The sequence below is a fragment of the Harmonia axyridis genome, chromosome 6 (assembly GCF_914767665.1).
Source record: "Harmonia axyridis chromosome 6, icHarAxyr1.1, whole genome shotgun sequence".
Lineage (NCBI taxonomy): Eukaryota > Metazoa > Arthropoda > Insecta > Coleoptera > Coccinellidae > Harmonia > Harmonia axyridis.
This window is the reverse complement of record NC_059506.1, coordinates 18,614,377-18,629,287: the sequence shown is the minus strand read 5'-3', so window position 1 is coordinate 18,629,287 and position 14,911 is coordinate 18,614,377. Positions and strand designations below refer to the sequence as shown.

Genomic DNA, 14,911 nt, shown 5'->3' with positions numbered 1-14,911 from the left:
TTCTTCTTCATTCAAATAAAATCTTTTCATCCTTCCTCTTTACCAGAAGTTGACAACGCATATATTGTAATTAAATCTGAAAACAAAAAAGAAAAGAACCAGATAGAAGCAATAAATGTTTTAATTTCCATCATTTACAACATTGAATGATGACAATTTAAATCACCACAATAAATTGAAGGATAAGAAAGAATCGAATCGAAATTTATAGACCAAAAACTAAGTAATGATTTTCCAACATAATAAGCCAGAGAACAAACAGAACTCAATAGGCAATATATCAATACATAACCTGCTAAAAATCCTCTTTCACGGAGTTTTTTTTCAGTTGTCTTGCGGGTTTCTTGAAGGCAACGACAAGGGCGATTTGCACCCATTTTGTTGTCTTTTTTTCACTTGGAAATAATAAACCAAAGTTCTTGATCAGAGATTGAGGTATAGATTCATAGAAGTAATCTCAATTCGATGCTGTTCATCATTTTGTCTTTCACCATAGTCTCTATCTGCCAAATTTCATCCCCTTAAATGGCCCATCAGGATACTTTCAGAGAAGCTAGTAATTGTTTTTTTAAAAACGTTTGACATAATTCGTATTATTTTCTTTTTTCATCTCATCCCCCTCAGCTACAGGCAGACGCTTTTGGGCGAAAATTAAAATGTGAACAAAAAACCTAGAATGGACTCTAGGCGTTCGAAACTGAATTTTTCCGTACCGGGCTACAAGACCACGACCTGAGTCCTCCTTGTTCACATTAATCTTTTCTCGCAGTAAACCTCGCCTAATCTAGTGGAAACATGTAAAAACCCCCTCGGAACAAAGCCAGACGTCACGCTTCGGTCAAAGGTCAGATCGGATTTCGGGGCCGTTTTTTTCCGCCCTTTTTTCTGCATGGCCCAGACTGCGGGGTGACGCGAATTGTCAGTAAATAGAGATAAATGGGGGGGACCAAAAAGGGGACAGACGCTTTTCGGTCGGCCGCATTAGGATTTGTACGTGATTCACCAACTAGATCCAATAGCCCGTATTCGGCATTAGCCGAAGCTGACGAGTCTACCGTGAAAATGGAAAATTCGAAGAGGATTATCTCTCATTTGAATGGGATACGTTCCGTGGTGCAGCAGATCGTCCGGATGAATATAAATCAATGATAACGCGTGTCTATCCGACTGGATTTTTTTCGTAAGCCGTGGAGAACATCGAAAATGGATAAAGTGAAATTTATGATGAATACTGCAGCGAGGAACTCTCGACCCTTATTATGAAATGATGAGAATCGCGAAACAAGGCTCGAATTCATAAAAGTTTGCACAGATAATCAGATGAAATTAAACACAAGCGAATTATGTTTTTTTAAGTTTTTCATTCCAAATGTTATAAGCTTCTACGAGCTATAAGAATTGGTTGTAATTCGGTTGTACCTACTCAGTGTAAAGTTTGTTAGACTTGTCTTTCTGATTGCTCTATCATGTCATCAAATGCATTTCCGGCTCAGATGAATTAGTGGGGTTTACTTGAGCAAACCCTATACCCTAAAATGAATACTTTGAGAGTTATCGAGGAAGAAGTTTAAATGAGGACCAACCACAATTTAAAACTGCGTGGAGTAGTCTGTGACTTCCGGAAAACACAGAAAAACCTAGAATTCGATATTTCCATAACTAAATTTGATATTTCAAGATTTGTAATGAATGTATCGTAGTTGATAATTGTACTGGTTTATGGATTTCTCAACAATTCCAAATAAAAATTAATTATAATTCATGAAATGTAAAATTTTGTTATCCAAACATCGAATTTCAGTCTTTTCTGTGTTTTCCGGAAGTCACAGACTATTCCACAGAGTGAGGAATTGCTCATCTAAGGTTCTTTCTTCATAACTCTTAAAGTATTCAATAGAGGATTTGCTTAAGTAACCCCGACTTGTACTTAGAATCGACTGAAATGATTTGAAAATCTTGAGTTTTGATGAATTTGAGTTTTCCAAGTTCAAGATCTTCTTATGAACACCCTGTACATTTTTGGTCCACACCGCAAACAGTCTTATAATACTATGTATTTTCAGAATCGAATGAGAAAAAGTTTTTCGAAAATAGTAATTCACGTAACAAGTTCGGAAAATAGGGTTTTTTTGGACGAATAGACAAAATTCCAGGACGAGCGTAAGCGAGTCCTGGAAATTTGTGTGTCCAAAAAAACCATTTTCAGGCGTGTTGCGTACAATATTTTTTCGACAACCGTGTAGAATAACACTATCGCTGCTGCTTTCCATATTTTATTGCGATTGCGATAAAAAAACATGCAAATTTTTGACAACTAATTTCATATGAACTGTCAGCCGTTATCTTGGTTGCTATGGTAATGATCAACTGCATTTATCAAAAATATACCTACCAAGATTTTCATATTCACAATGACACGAACGACGTGATTCTTTTCCGGCCTAGTCCGGGAAGTACGTACTTTCCGGACTAGGGCGGAAAAGAATCACGTTATTTGTATCATTGTGAATATGAAAATCTTGGTAGGTATATTTTTAATAAATGCAGTTGATCATTACCATAGCAACCGAGAAAACGGCTGACAGTTCATATGAAATTAGTTGTCAACAATTTGCATGTTTTTTTATCGCAATAGCAATAAAATATGGAAAGCAGCAGCGATAGTGTTATTCTACACGGTTGCCGAAAAATTATTGTACGCAACACGCCCGAAAATGGTTTTTTGGACTCACAGACATTTTGTCTATTCGTCCAAAAAGAACCTATTTTCCGCACTTGTTACGTGAATTACTATTCTGCCGGAAAATCACAAAAAAATGTGATTCCTCATCGCCACCATTTTTTTCATAAGAATCCCATTCAACTGATGAACCGTTGAGTTTTTACCCAAGCTATGGCATATTGCCGAAATTGTGGTCGAAAAAGCTATCCAATGATGCAATAATTTACTGGGTGTTTCATTTGAAATAAGGAAGTAGTAGACTGATTCCGGTATAACCGGAAGTTGTAGAGATTTGAAAATATTTTAGGGATAAAGATCAATTTCTCAAACCTCAATATGCTAATTTTCAGCTCAAAATTATTATCAGTTATCATCTCGGTGAATCACCCTGTATGAATGCTGAATATATTGTTTTTCATGTACAATCTTCAATGGGTACAAGTCGGTATTGGGCTTTATACTCTCGGCAGTAACTCTCGATGGTACCGAACATCAATTAAAAATAATTACGTCAGTTTTTTCGAAGTACGATGATCCACCACGGGCGTAAGTTCGCGCGATGAATAAATCATGACTTTTGATTTATTCTGTCTACAGGAACGTACGAGATGCTCCAATTAAAATTTCAAATGAAAAAACCGCTGAGTCCGATAAGGCAGGGAGGAAGAACCAGGTTTCTAGATTTCGTAAGCAAGTTTATTGATCCCTGCAAGGGATTACATCAAACCATTGCGATTTACAATGAGTAATGTGCTCTTTCGTTACTAACCAAGTTGTTTGCACATTGTTGCATGTGAATTTTATTTATCAGTTTCATACTACGAAATTCGACTGATATGACATCAATAAAATGGAAAAGTGCACTAGATATGAAGCTGTTAGTAAACTAAATTCATCCTCATTCATGAATTTGATTTATGGATTCACGGCTTGGCTTGATATTCAAGCTACTTGACTCCTTTGTTTCCATTTTTAACTGAGTGGTTGTTATTGCTTTTGCATTCTTTGCTTTCAACATTTTCGAGAACCTATGTTATGTCTCTTCGCTTTGGTGGTCAAAGCAAAGTATTTTTGACGATGGTACTCAAGATGGCTGTTTAGCCGAAAACGTTCTACCAAATTTTTGAATAAAATACTTGAAATAAAAATCATTTCTTTCATTATTACTTGACTCGAGCTCAAGCTTGAGTAGCTTGAGCTTGACTTGAAGTCAAGTCAAGTAGTAGTTTTTCAATGTCAAGTCAAGTATTTATTTATTAAGTACTTGTCTTAACATTGAAAAACTACTACTTGACGACTTGAATTTTTTATGTGTTAGAGTTGGGAATTCACGGCTTGGCTCGATTTTCAAGCTACTTGGCTTGAGCTTGACTTGATTTCAAGTCAAGCTCAAGTAGAGTAGTAGTTTTTCAATCTCAAGTATTTATTTATCAAGTACTTGAATCATATCAAGCTACTTGATTTTTAGCAGTTTTATTGTGTAGTGTCAAATCAATAAAAAAATGATTAAATGAGAAGGAACTTTGCAAAAAATAGTATTTTCAAACTTATTATATAAAAGAACCGAAAATATCAACTTTTTGAAGTAGAAAAATAAATTAATTCACTATAAATTTTAACAAAATGAAGAATGATGAAAAAATTAAGTTTCTTAATATTGAGAAACCTCCAGGCTTTGTTTGATTTCATAATTTTCCATCCAGGATCTAAAACACATGAGGCATCTTATAGATTTGTCGGCTAACCTATTGCGGGTTTTTGTAACTGTAAGAGCTCTGGAAAATTGTCTTTCAACAGGAGCTGAAGATGCAGACGTTGATGAAGAATCATTGACCAATTTGGACAAATTTGAAAAGATATATCTCAAATTACCAAAATCTATCAATAGATTTCATCGAAATATGAGAAAACTACTAATAAAGTCACACTGGCGAAAGCTTCAGTCTCTCGGCGCTCGAGGAATCCCCTTATTTAGTCTAAGCACGCATGAGATTGCAGAAATATATGCCGTGCGACCCGTGCATATCGAGCTCAAGTAAATATCAAGTAGCTTGATATCAAGTCAAACAATAATTATCTATATTCAAGTCAGCTCAAGTATGTAATTTGTCACGAGCTTGATTTTCAAGTCAAGTAGTTGGTTAAAATGTCAAGCTACTTGGCTTGTTGAACCCATAGTTTTCTTAAAAAACTAAGGGTTACCAACCTTAGACAAAAGCAGGTATGGTCACTTTCAACCTCGAAAGATTAATAATATTTCCACTTGAATCAAAAAACCTTGTGCGAAATTATCTCATCTGAATTTCTGGAAAGTCTCAGGATCAATGGCGAGACCGGTCCATCCTTTACAATCAAACAGACGTAGTAATGCTCGTTCCTGCGGAATCTGGAAATTGAATGAGTAAACTTCCTACTCGAAGACCAGGCGTTAGAGCAAATTGCGGATAACATCGCAGGAGCAGACCTATTCGGACATAACGAATAGGATGGGGTAAAAAAACAACTGGGAAGAATTGTTAGGAAGGTCGTCTGGGGACGACACGGAAGTTTGGAATACTCAAGATGTGAGTTTTCACGTTTGTCGAGAAGTTTTAGGTTGATTCGTCTATATTTCGAATGGTAAACTTGGTGTCATATGTACCAGGTGGTCTCAGGTTAAATCTTCAACCATGATAATCTGTAATATATAATTTTTCTTGGAAGTTTGAGAAATATTTCATAAGACAAAATTAATATGATAAGAATTGATATCAGTAATGATGTTGCGTCAAGTGAATTTCACACAAACTTTACGGATAGTTGAATATTCAGAGATACGCATTTAGGTAGAAAAACCAACCCCAGCAGGTACAGCGAGGGCTAAAAATAGAAGAAGAGCATCCTTGGCGCCACATTAGCACTACATATGGTCATCCTGAAGTCACATCTTAGGGCAAGGAATGAAGACGTGGACTAATCAGGGACTTGGATTGCCCTTTGGTATGCAAAATCCAAAGATACACTTAACATCCCCAGGAAATCGGGGTTCCATATTTGGTACGCTCGTAGCTGTTACCTTGTAAACATATAACTTGTACAGCCAAATTCAATATATTAGTTAAGAAATCCGGTGTTTCATTATCCCAATTTAATAGAATTACAATTGATCGATTCAACCAAAAACAAATGAGTAAAATAAAAAGTATATTAATTTATCAATCCAATCGATGATTCTGGGCTGGCTGGACTTGCCTTGATTTTAGATATTTATTTCTTGACTTGATATCAAGCTACTTGATATTACTTGATCTTGAAAGGCACGCGTCGCACGGTATATATTTTTGCAATCTTGTGTGCCGAGAGACTGAAGCATTCGTCAGTGTGATTTTACTAGTACTTTCTTCTCATTTCTATGGAATCCATTGGAAAATGTTGGTAATTTCAGAAATATATCTCCAAACTTGGCCAAAATGGCCAAGGATTTTTTATCAACGCCATCATCTTCAGCTCCTGTTGAAAGACAATTTTTCAAAGCTGCTCTGACAGTTACAAAAAACCGCAATAGGTTAGGCGACAAATCTATAAGATGCCTCATGTGTCTTGGATCGTGGATTGAAAATTATGAAATCAAACAAAGCCTGTAGGCTTCTCAATATTAAGAAACTTTATTTTTTTATTATTTTTAATTTTCATGATTTATTTATGTTTCTATTTCAAAAAAGTTGATATTTTCGGTTTTTTATTCAATAAGTTTAATGAAAAAAAGTGTTTCTTGCAAGGTTCCTTCTCATTTCAACATTTTTTTATTGATCTGACACTACACATTAAAACTGCTGAAAATCAAGTAGCTTGATGAATAAATACTCGACTTGACTTGAGATTGAATAACTACTACTTGACTTGAGCTTGACTTGAAATCAAGACATGCTCAAGCTAAGTGGCTTGAAAATCAAGGCAAGCCGTGAATCCCTAGTCACAAGTTGTAAAACAAAATCCTCAGATTCATACAAATTTCATGGTTATATTTCATTATTTTATGTTAGTAAGTACTTGGAACTCTCCTATCCTATCCTTCATCTATTTTCTGTCACATTTTTGATACTGAAAACAGTTTTTTTTTGTTTTAATTTTGAGCTCGTCAAATGATATCAATGCCTTATCTAGCAACATGTAAGTCAGTCGTTTATATATTTCTCATTCTTTGAAATATATCGACATCTAAATAGGATCCATAATAATGCTCTAGCTAGAGTATCGAAATTTCAAATCAAGTGAGATAGATGACTTTTACATATACAAATATATGCAAAGATTTATTTCAATTTTGTCGAATCATATTTTATAACTCAATTACCATAATCATTATCATGCGGGATAAGGGTTGGACGAAGCTATACTCTACATAATAATATTTTGCACTTTAATTACTCTTCATCAATCAATAATTCACTCTCCCTTTATCATGATCCTGATTACGTTACCCTGTTGTCAAGTATTGAAAAACCAAGTCTCTGAATTCGTTTTATCGCCCGTACTCGATCTCGACTCAGTGATTCAGTCGTAAAAAATGAATAAACTTCATCTCATAATGATATGATATAACTATCAGCCCACATGCAGCAATTAGAATTAGAATCGACATAATATAAATTAAAGATTAGTGTTATCCGGATGGCTAATTACTCATCCATTTTAATTTTATCTTCCATCTGGGCGAGAATGCTAAAGTCAACCATACACCATACAAGACGAGGCTTTTTCAAATCATACTGCAATATATCACTTCCATTTCTTTTATGATAGTGATTTATATTGTTTTGGATTTATTAGCATATCCGAAATGATGTTGACGAGTATTCGTCCTAGGAGATTTTGACATAGGCAACGAATTTGAGATGGAAATGGAGGAAAGTGGATGAACCTGTAGTGTGTGTTAGTCTTTTAGGGATTCTTCTTTTTGTATGGAAATTTTAATCCCCTCCGCCTCTACTTTTAATTTCTCCTATTTTCTACTGTTGTCTGATCGAAAGACTTTCCTTCTTTCTGCATGTTACTTCTTTCTACTATTTGGTTCTTTGAAGGAGGTATTTCCTCTTATCTGACATACTCATTTTGATTTGTAGTATCTTTCTTCATTCCTCATTCTTATGCTCTTTCAGCGTCTCCGTCTTTCTTTATTTGTTAACTATTTCCTCGATTGTTTCAATTTTCAGTTCTTCTCTGATTTGTTGGTTGGTTATCCTGATCCTTATTATTGTCTTTCGTATTATACTAGGTTACTCCTGCATACGTAATGCTTGGTATTATTTCTATTTTTATTATCTTCAGCTCATTTTCTGAGGAAAGTTTACTTTGAGGGTTGAGCAGCGGATACAATATCTCGTGCAATTGCCTTGCCTTCTTTCTGTTTTTTCTATCTGTTTATTAAAATTAATTCTTTCATCTAGTATTACTCCCGGGTGTTTTGCTTCCTTTTACCATTCTATCGTCTGATTTCCTATTTCTCTGTCTTTACTGTTGTTCCTCCGAAGTAGATTGCAACTGTTTTCGATGTATTACTTTGAATCTCCATTTCTTGAAGTATTCCATCAGTTTATCTAGGTCTATCTGTAGCTGCCTAGTAATTGTTTTCCGCATTCTACTGTGTTAGTATATGGCAGTGTCATCTGCAAACTGGGCTATCTTGCATCTAGTCATTTTTGGCATGTCTGCCATGTATAAGACTTAAGGGATAATCACTAGTACTGCCCCTATCATTTCGAATATTAAGAACAGTTGAGGGAGTTTCTGCTGGTCATACACATGTAGGCATATTAAAGAATTGAACATTAAATAGAATATTCTGTACTATTCACGTCCATGTTTAAAAATTAAGCAATTTATTATTTATGTCCAAATTCCTGTGATAAATTGCTTAATTGAATAGAATATGATTTCATTTCCTTGTTTTTTTTTCTGGTTTTCTGGCTATTCGAAGTGATTCACAATTTTGTCCATGGAGTTGGATTTGATATGATCAGATACTTCTAGAATAGACACCTAATTCATGCATAAAAAAAAATGTTCGTTTTCGACAATATTGACCCATCTCTCAAAAATACATCAATATGTCGGAAGTAAGAAGACAAAATTGCGTAGTCTTTTGTAGATTGCTTCTTTACTCGAGCCACCTCCGCAATCACGAATCTATCACGTTGATACAAACACTCAATTAAAACTAGTTTCTTCACCTTTTGACAAATCGTTTTCGGTGGGATCTCGCTAATGGATCTAGTTTTTTTTTTGTCCCGATAAAGTTCGCGTCCCTCCATCGATTTTTGTCTGTCCGACCTGAAGGACCATAAATTATTCAACGATCAACCGACGGAACGGAATTCGAAATTGATATCAATTCGATGTACACGATTGCCAATTCGTACTCGTAATTTCAGTGTGTTACGATAGGGATTTGTATTAAATTGATAACTGATTCCGTTCAGTGGATTTGTATGATCTATCGCCTGTCATTTGGACATCAATGCGGAATGTTGAGTGGGATGTAAGGGCAGGACTGTACTCGCAGTGTATTTTTGTCGGAAGATATGAAATTTGTTACCTGAGGCTAATTAAAATTATAACTAAGCATACCAGGATAATTTCTCTTTATTTTTTTTTATTCTGAAGGAATGCGGTATATTTCAACTCGTCAATCAGAGAAAATAAGTCAGTTAAATAAAAATAAGAACAACAACCACTGTCCTCTATTTTTCATTTCTCAATTCGCTCTATTAGTGTGACGCCACACACCGCCATTTTTGGTTCTTCTGTCAGTGTTCGGAATCCAAACAAATAAATTGTCATTCAAATTAGTACGGTGTCGTTGAAGAAATTGGCTTATTTTCATAAATAAGAGTATTTGAGGAACGATTTCAGTATTAATTGATAGACAGAAGGAAAGAGGTTAATACCAGTAAGTTTGAATCCTGTATCATTCCCCAGATTTTGTATAAAGCCGTGTTTACTTCAAGTTACAACTTACTGGCATTAATCTCGTGCCTTCTGTATATCAATTAATAGTAAAATCATTGCTTAAATAATGTTATTTATCAAAATAAGCCAATTGTTTCAACGACAACGTACTAATTTGAATGACAATTCGTTTATTTGGATTCCGAACACTGACAGGAGAACTAAAATGGCGGTGTGTGACGTCATCACTAATAGAGCGTATTGTATCTTTAGTTTCGTTCCACTGATCGTCCAATAAGTAATACTTGAGAGCCTTGGATTCTTTAGGTTAAGAAGTTTCAAGAGCTTTTGTCTTCTATTTTTCGCCTTGATGGATATCGAGCTTTAACCTCGAAAATAAATAGCTTCCATTCGTGTGTATATTTTCCATAAAAAACCTCAACCTCATAGCCTGATATGTATAATAGGTATACTAATGCATAAGGCTTTTCATAAGTTATTTTATAAGACAGGGAAAAATAATTAATCATTGTGGAATTTTTTCAATTTTCAATTATTTCCTGAAATATAATACATTTTTATCTACAATGGTTTGAATAGAATTTGAGTGTTCATTTCACTTGTCTTCGTATCTCTTCAATTCGTTGATCTTAATAACACGAAATATCTGTGTATCTATTACCTAGTTGACCCAGGCAGCTTTTCACTTTCACCAATGATTCCCATAGTTGCAGTATAATGGAGCTCATTCATAGTTTGCGTATCGTTTGGAAATAATTCACCTGTATGTCAATTTCAAGGTTTAGGAGAAATGACAAACCATCGATTATAGTTTTGGTTGTGAATTGGCATTATCGATTTTGCATCATCAAACATAATTGTTGGATAGAAATAGAAAGTAATCAATGTAGAACGTCGATCAAAATCAACGTCCCAAGTTATCTCAATGATCTGATCTTGGGGATAGGCCAAGATCTCTATCAGCTGTACGTTTCGTATACTGAAGCAAAATAACATTTTATTTTATCTCGAAAATACTCCTGAATATTGATTCATTCATCCGAGTTTCGCATTCATGATCTATTCGAATGTTTTATTATCGTTAGAGTAACAGATCTATAACGAAAAAACTAGTAAATCCAATTATTGAGACAATACATATACTCTGATACCCTGAAAAGAATATGAAGTTTTAGATATTCTAGCAGATAATATTTCTTGTGACTTCTGTTACCATTTAAATTTCTGAACTTGACCTTGAAATTATTTGCAATATTGAATTTTCTAGGAAAAAATCTTTCTCTTCTCTGAAATGTATACAAACTAACAGATATAATAGAGATTGAATTTAATTATAGATGACAAGAAGAAGTAGAAAATTTGTCAGAATATTGAATAAAGAGAAAAGAAAAGAATAAAAGAAATAAAGTCTGTCGTCCATAGCCTTTCTTGGAAACTAATAGCCATATTGGTATGCAATTTCGTACAAAATTGTTTCTAACAGCGCTGAGAATGGTATCAAAAAAAATTATTTTCAGAAAACACAAACACATAATCTTGAAATTGAATATACACTGTGTCCGTATGGAAAAAATTCATTTTTAGCTAAACAGACCATTTTAAGAAATAATCCTGAAACACGTCGATTTTTTATTTTAATTTATCGTATTTCAAAATAATAATCTAATATACAAGGTGAATTACTTTCGAGTAATGACATCACCGTCATTATTTTTTAAAAGGAACGCCCCCATTTCATCACAATTTTCCGATTACTCTAGCTGAGCTGATTCCAAAAATGTATTACATGTTGATTTCCATTGGTACAGGGTGGACAAAAATACAATAGTTTTGTGTGTGCTCATAAAGTAACGCGTAACATTGAATTAACAATATCATCAAAAATACTTATTGTCTAGCGGCAATTGGTTTGAATGTAACACCCTGTAGTTTGTTTCATTTTTAGATAGTATTTTTGATAATATTGTTAATTTAACTAATAAAGAATGTTACGCTTTACTTTATGAGCACACACAAAACTACATATTGTATTTTTGTCCACCCTGTACCAATTGGAATCAACATGTGATACATTTTTGGAATCAGCTCAGCTAGAGTATTCGGAAAATTGAGACAAAATGGGGGTGTTTCATTTAAAAAAATTACGGTGATGTCATTACTCGAGAGTAATTCAACTTGTATATTAGATTATTATTTTAATGCATAGTATAAGGAAAGGATACTAAGCCAACCACGGTTGACGGCAAGGAAATATTCACCAGGGGTCGCTACTGTAGTTGGATTTGGATTTGGAGAAGTAACTCGATAATAGATAGCGCTGAATCATGAGCTATAGATGGCGCAGAAATAATACGATAATTCATTCAGTGGCGTGGTTGAAAAGGGGTCGCATGACATTGCCAACAATTTTTATGTTATTATTAAGTTATCACAAATACACGCCACTGGCTTTAATGCTTATTACAGAGCAGAAAAAATATCAAAATATAGAAATCTTCTGAGCACTCTATTTCAAACATTTTAGTTCTTCAAAATAACACCGATTTTTTCAGAGGGCTCTACTTTACGGACCAATTTTTGACAGTAAAATTCCGAGTAAAACGTGAGTACAACTAGATGGCGCTCAACATCAACAAAATCGAAAAAAGCACTACACTGGCTTACTATCCTTTCCTTATGCTATGTTTAAAGTACGGTAAATTGAAATAAAAAATCGACATGTTTCAGGATTATTTCTTAAAATTGACGACCAAATCTCGTGGTCTACTACGATCCTGCTTCAGACAGTCAGACTTGTTCATTAGGCCATTTGCATCGTCCTCATGGGGGGACGATGCCCCTTGCGCGACCGCGTCAAGATTTACGTGACATATTGAAAATGGGACTTCGATTGACCGACAGGGTCGTAAAGTTGCGCTCGAAAGGTGCGTTCTATTCGCAATTTTATTGCCGTTTGTTGAATTCCGTGCGGTGTGGCGACAACGCACTCTTCGAAGGCGATATTTTATCGTCGACGTTGATGTGCAAATATTATTGGTTTATTCTTCTCAATAATGAACCTTTGAAATCGTTGAAGGATGAAACGTTTTAACCTCCCTGAAATCTTCACAAATTTATACGTTTTGGAATGTGTAGCATTTTTAAATGGATTAAAAAAATCCATCCGTCCGCTATTCAGGAACTCTTAGGCAAATTGAATACCCGGTCTGATGCACAGATGGCGGTGCTAGTATTAAATCCATATGATTTTTAGTTAGTACCAACCTTCAAACGATAAGTGTCAAAATTTGACAGCAGTCCAGCCATTAGTTTGTGAGATATTGCGTTGGGAGTGTAGCTACTTTTGTTATTTGGAAACATATGGGAGAAAGAATTTTGTGTCCTGATAAAATATTGTTAAAATACAGTTGAAGCAAAATTTTGGCTTGAAGAAGAGTTTCCGGGGTTTGCACCAGGAAAATCAACCATCATTGATTGGTATGCTAAGTTCAAACGTGGTGAAATGAGCACCGACGACGGCGAACGCAGTGGACGCCCGAAAGAGGTTGCCGTCGACGAAAAAATCAAAAAGTTCACAAAATGATTTTAAATGACCGTAAAGTGAAATTGATGCACGATATACAGTCCTTGATACATACCGCAAGAAATAGAGAAGCGATGGAAAATGTTATCGCAAACATCCATTAGTGGATATGCATTGGAAGAAGAAGAAAGTGAAATTGATCGAGATAGCAGACATTAAGAAGATATCATCTGAACGTATTCATCGTATCATTCACGAATATTCGTACATGAGAAAGCTGTGTGCAAAATGGGAGCCGCGCGAGCTCACAATCGAGCAACAACGTGTCAACGATTCTGAGCAGTGTTTGAAGTGGATGAAACATGGCTCCATCATTTCACTACGGAGTCCAATCGACAGTCAGCTAAGTGGAATGCACACGGTGAACCGAATCCAAAGCGTGGAAAGAGGCAACAGTCAGCTGGCAAGATTATGGCATCAGTATTCTGGGATGGGCAAGGTATAATTCATTGATTACTTCCAAAGGGCCAGAACATCAACAGCGATTATTGTTTAGCGTTATTGGATCGTTTAAAAGATGAAATCGTTAAAAAACGGCCAATTCAAAGAAAAAAAGGTGCTGTTTCATCAAGACATTGCGCCATGTCACAAATCAATAAAAACAAATTGCTTGAATTGGTTTTCGAATTGCTTCTGCATCCACCCTATTTGCCAGATCTGGCCCCCAACGACTTTTTCCTGTTCTCAGACATCAAAAGAAGATTCAATGAAGAAGTAGTCGCCGAAACTGAGGCCTATTTTGAAGCGAAAGACAAATCGTAATCCAGAAATGGTATCGAAAAGTTGGAAGATCGCTATAATCGCTGTATCGTTCTCTAACGCAACTATGATGAATAATGAATAATAAAATGAATTTTGCCAAAAGAATGTGTTTTACTATGGAAGACCGAGGACTTTTCGAATGACCTGTTATTGGTCGATTGAAATCAGTGGACGTTCCGAGTTTATGCTAACGAAATTAAGTAAAAGTAATATTAAAATAATACGTAACTCTGGGCTCATAAAATTATTATTATAGGTTATAGATAATCGACTACTAGCATCACAATGTCACAGTTATAGATGCTCAGTGCTCAACTTTAGTTTAATATAAGAAGAAAAAAAATTGTCGGTAACTGAAAATCATTATTCGAACCGAATATATGTCAGGCATTCGCTCATGGTTTCATTTTCTCGGGGTTCTCATGCAGTAAAATTGCAAGTTTATGTGCCTGAAGGCAGTAACCAATTACCACCCACTACATATCGCCTTATAAGGCTCATTCAATCCTCGAAATTGAAATTTCAAGAGAGCATATATCTCTGAAAACTGTTTAAGTCATGTGGGCGATCACAATTACATCAATTTTTACCTCGTTTCTTGCGAAATCGCTGAATTCTTTAGGAATTGGTTATTAAATCAGAATAATGAAAAAATAATATGGATTCTGCTGACCTTATTGTCTATGCATCTAGTAAACATTATAACACGTGTATTATTTTCGAAAGTTGAACACTCGATATTTATCATTTATACTTCATAAATTCGATAGCTTTCTCATTAACTAACAATCCATTCCATTCTTGTCTTCATTTTAATTGAGTAATTCAAAGTTGTATCTTATCTCCAATATAAACCGTAACTCATTCAATAGGAAGTTTCGATCAAACTATACTTA

The 14,911-nt window shown here is 34.9% G+C and overlaps 1 protein-coding gene across 9 annotated transcripts in view; it reads left to right on the top strand.

Moving 5' to 3' along the window:
• Positions 1–14,911, top strand: part of LOC123682992 (rap1 GTPase-activating protein 1) — a 514,048-nt gene that overhangs the window by 344,840 nt on the left and 154,297 nt on the right. The window lies entirely within an intron of this gene.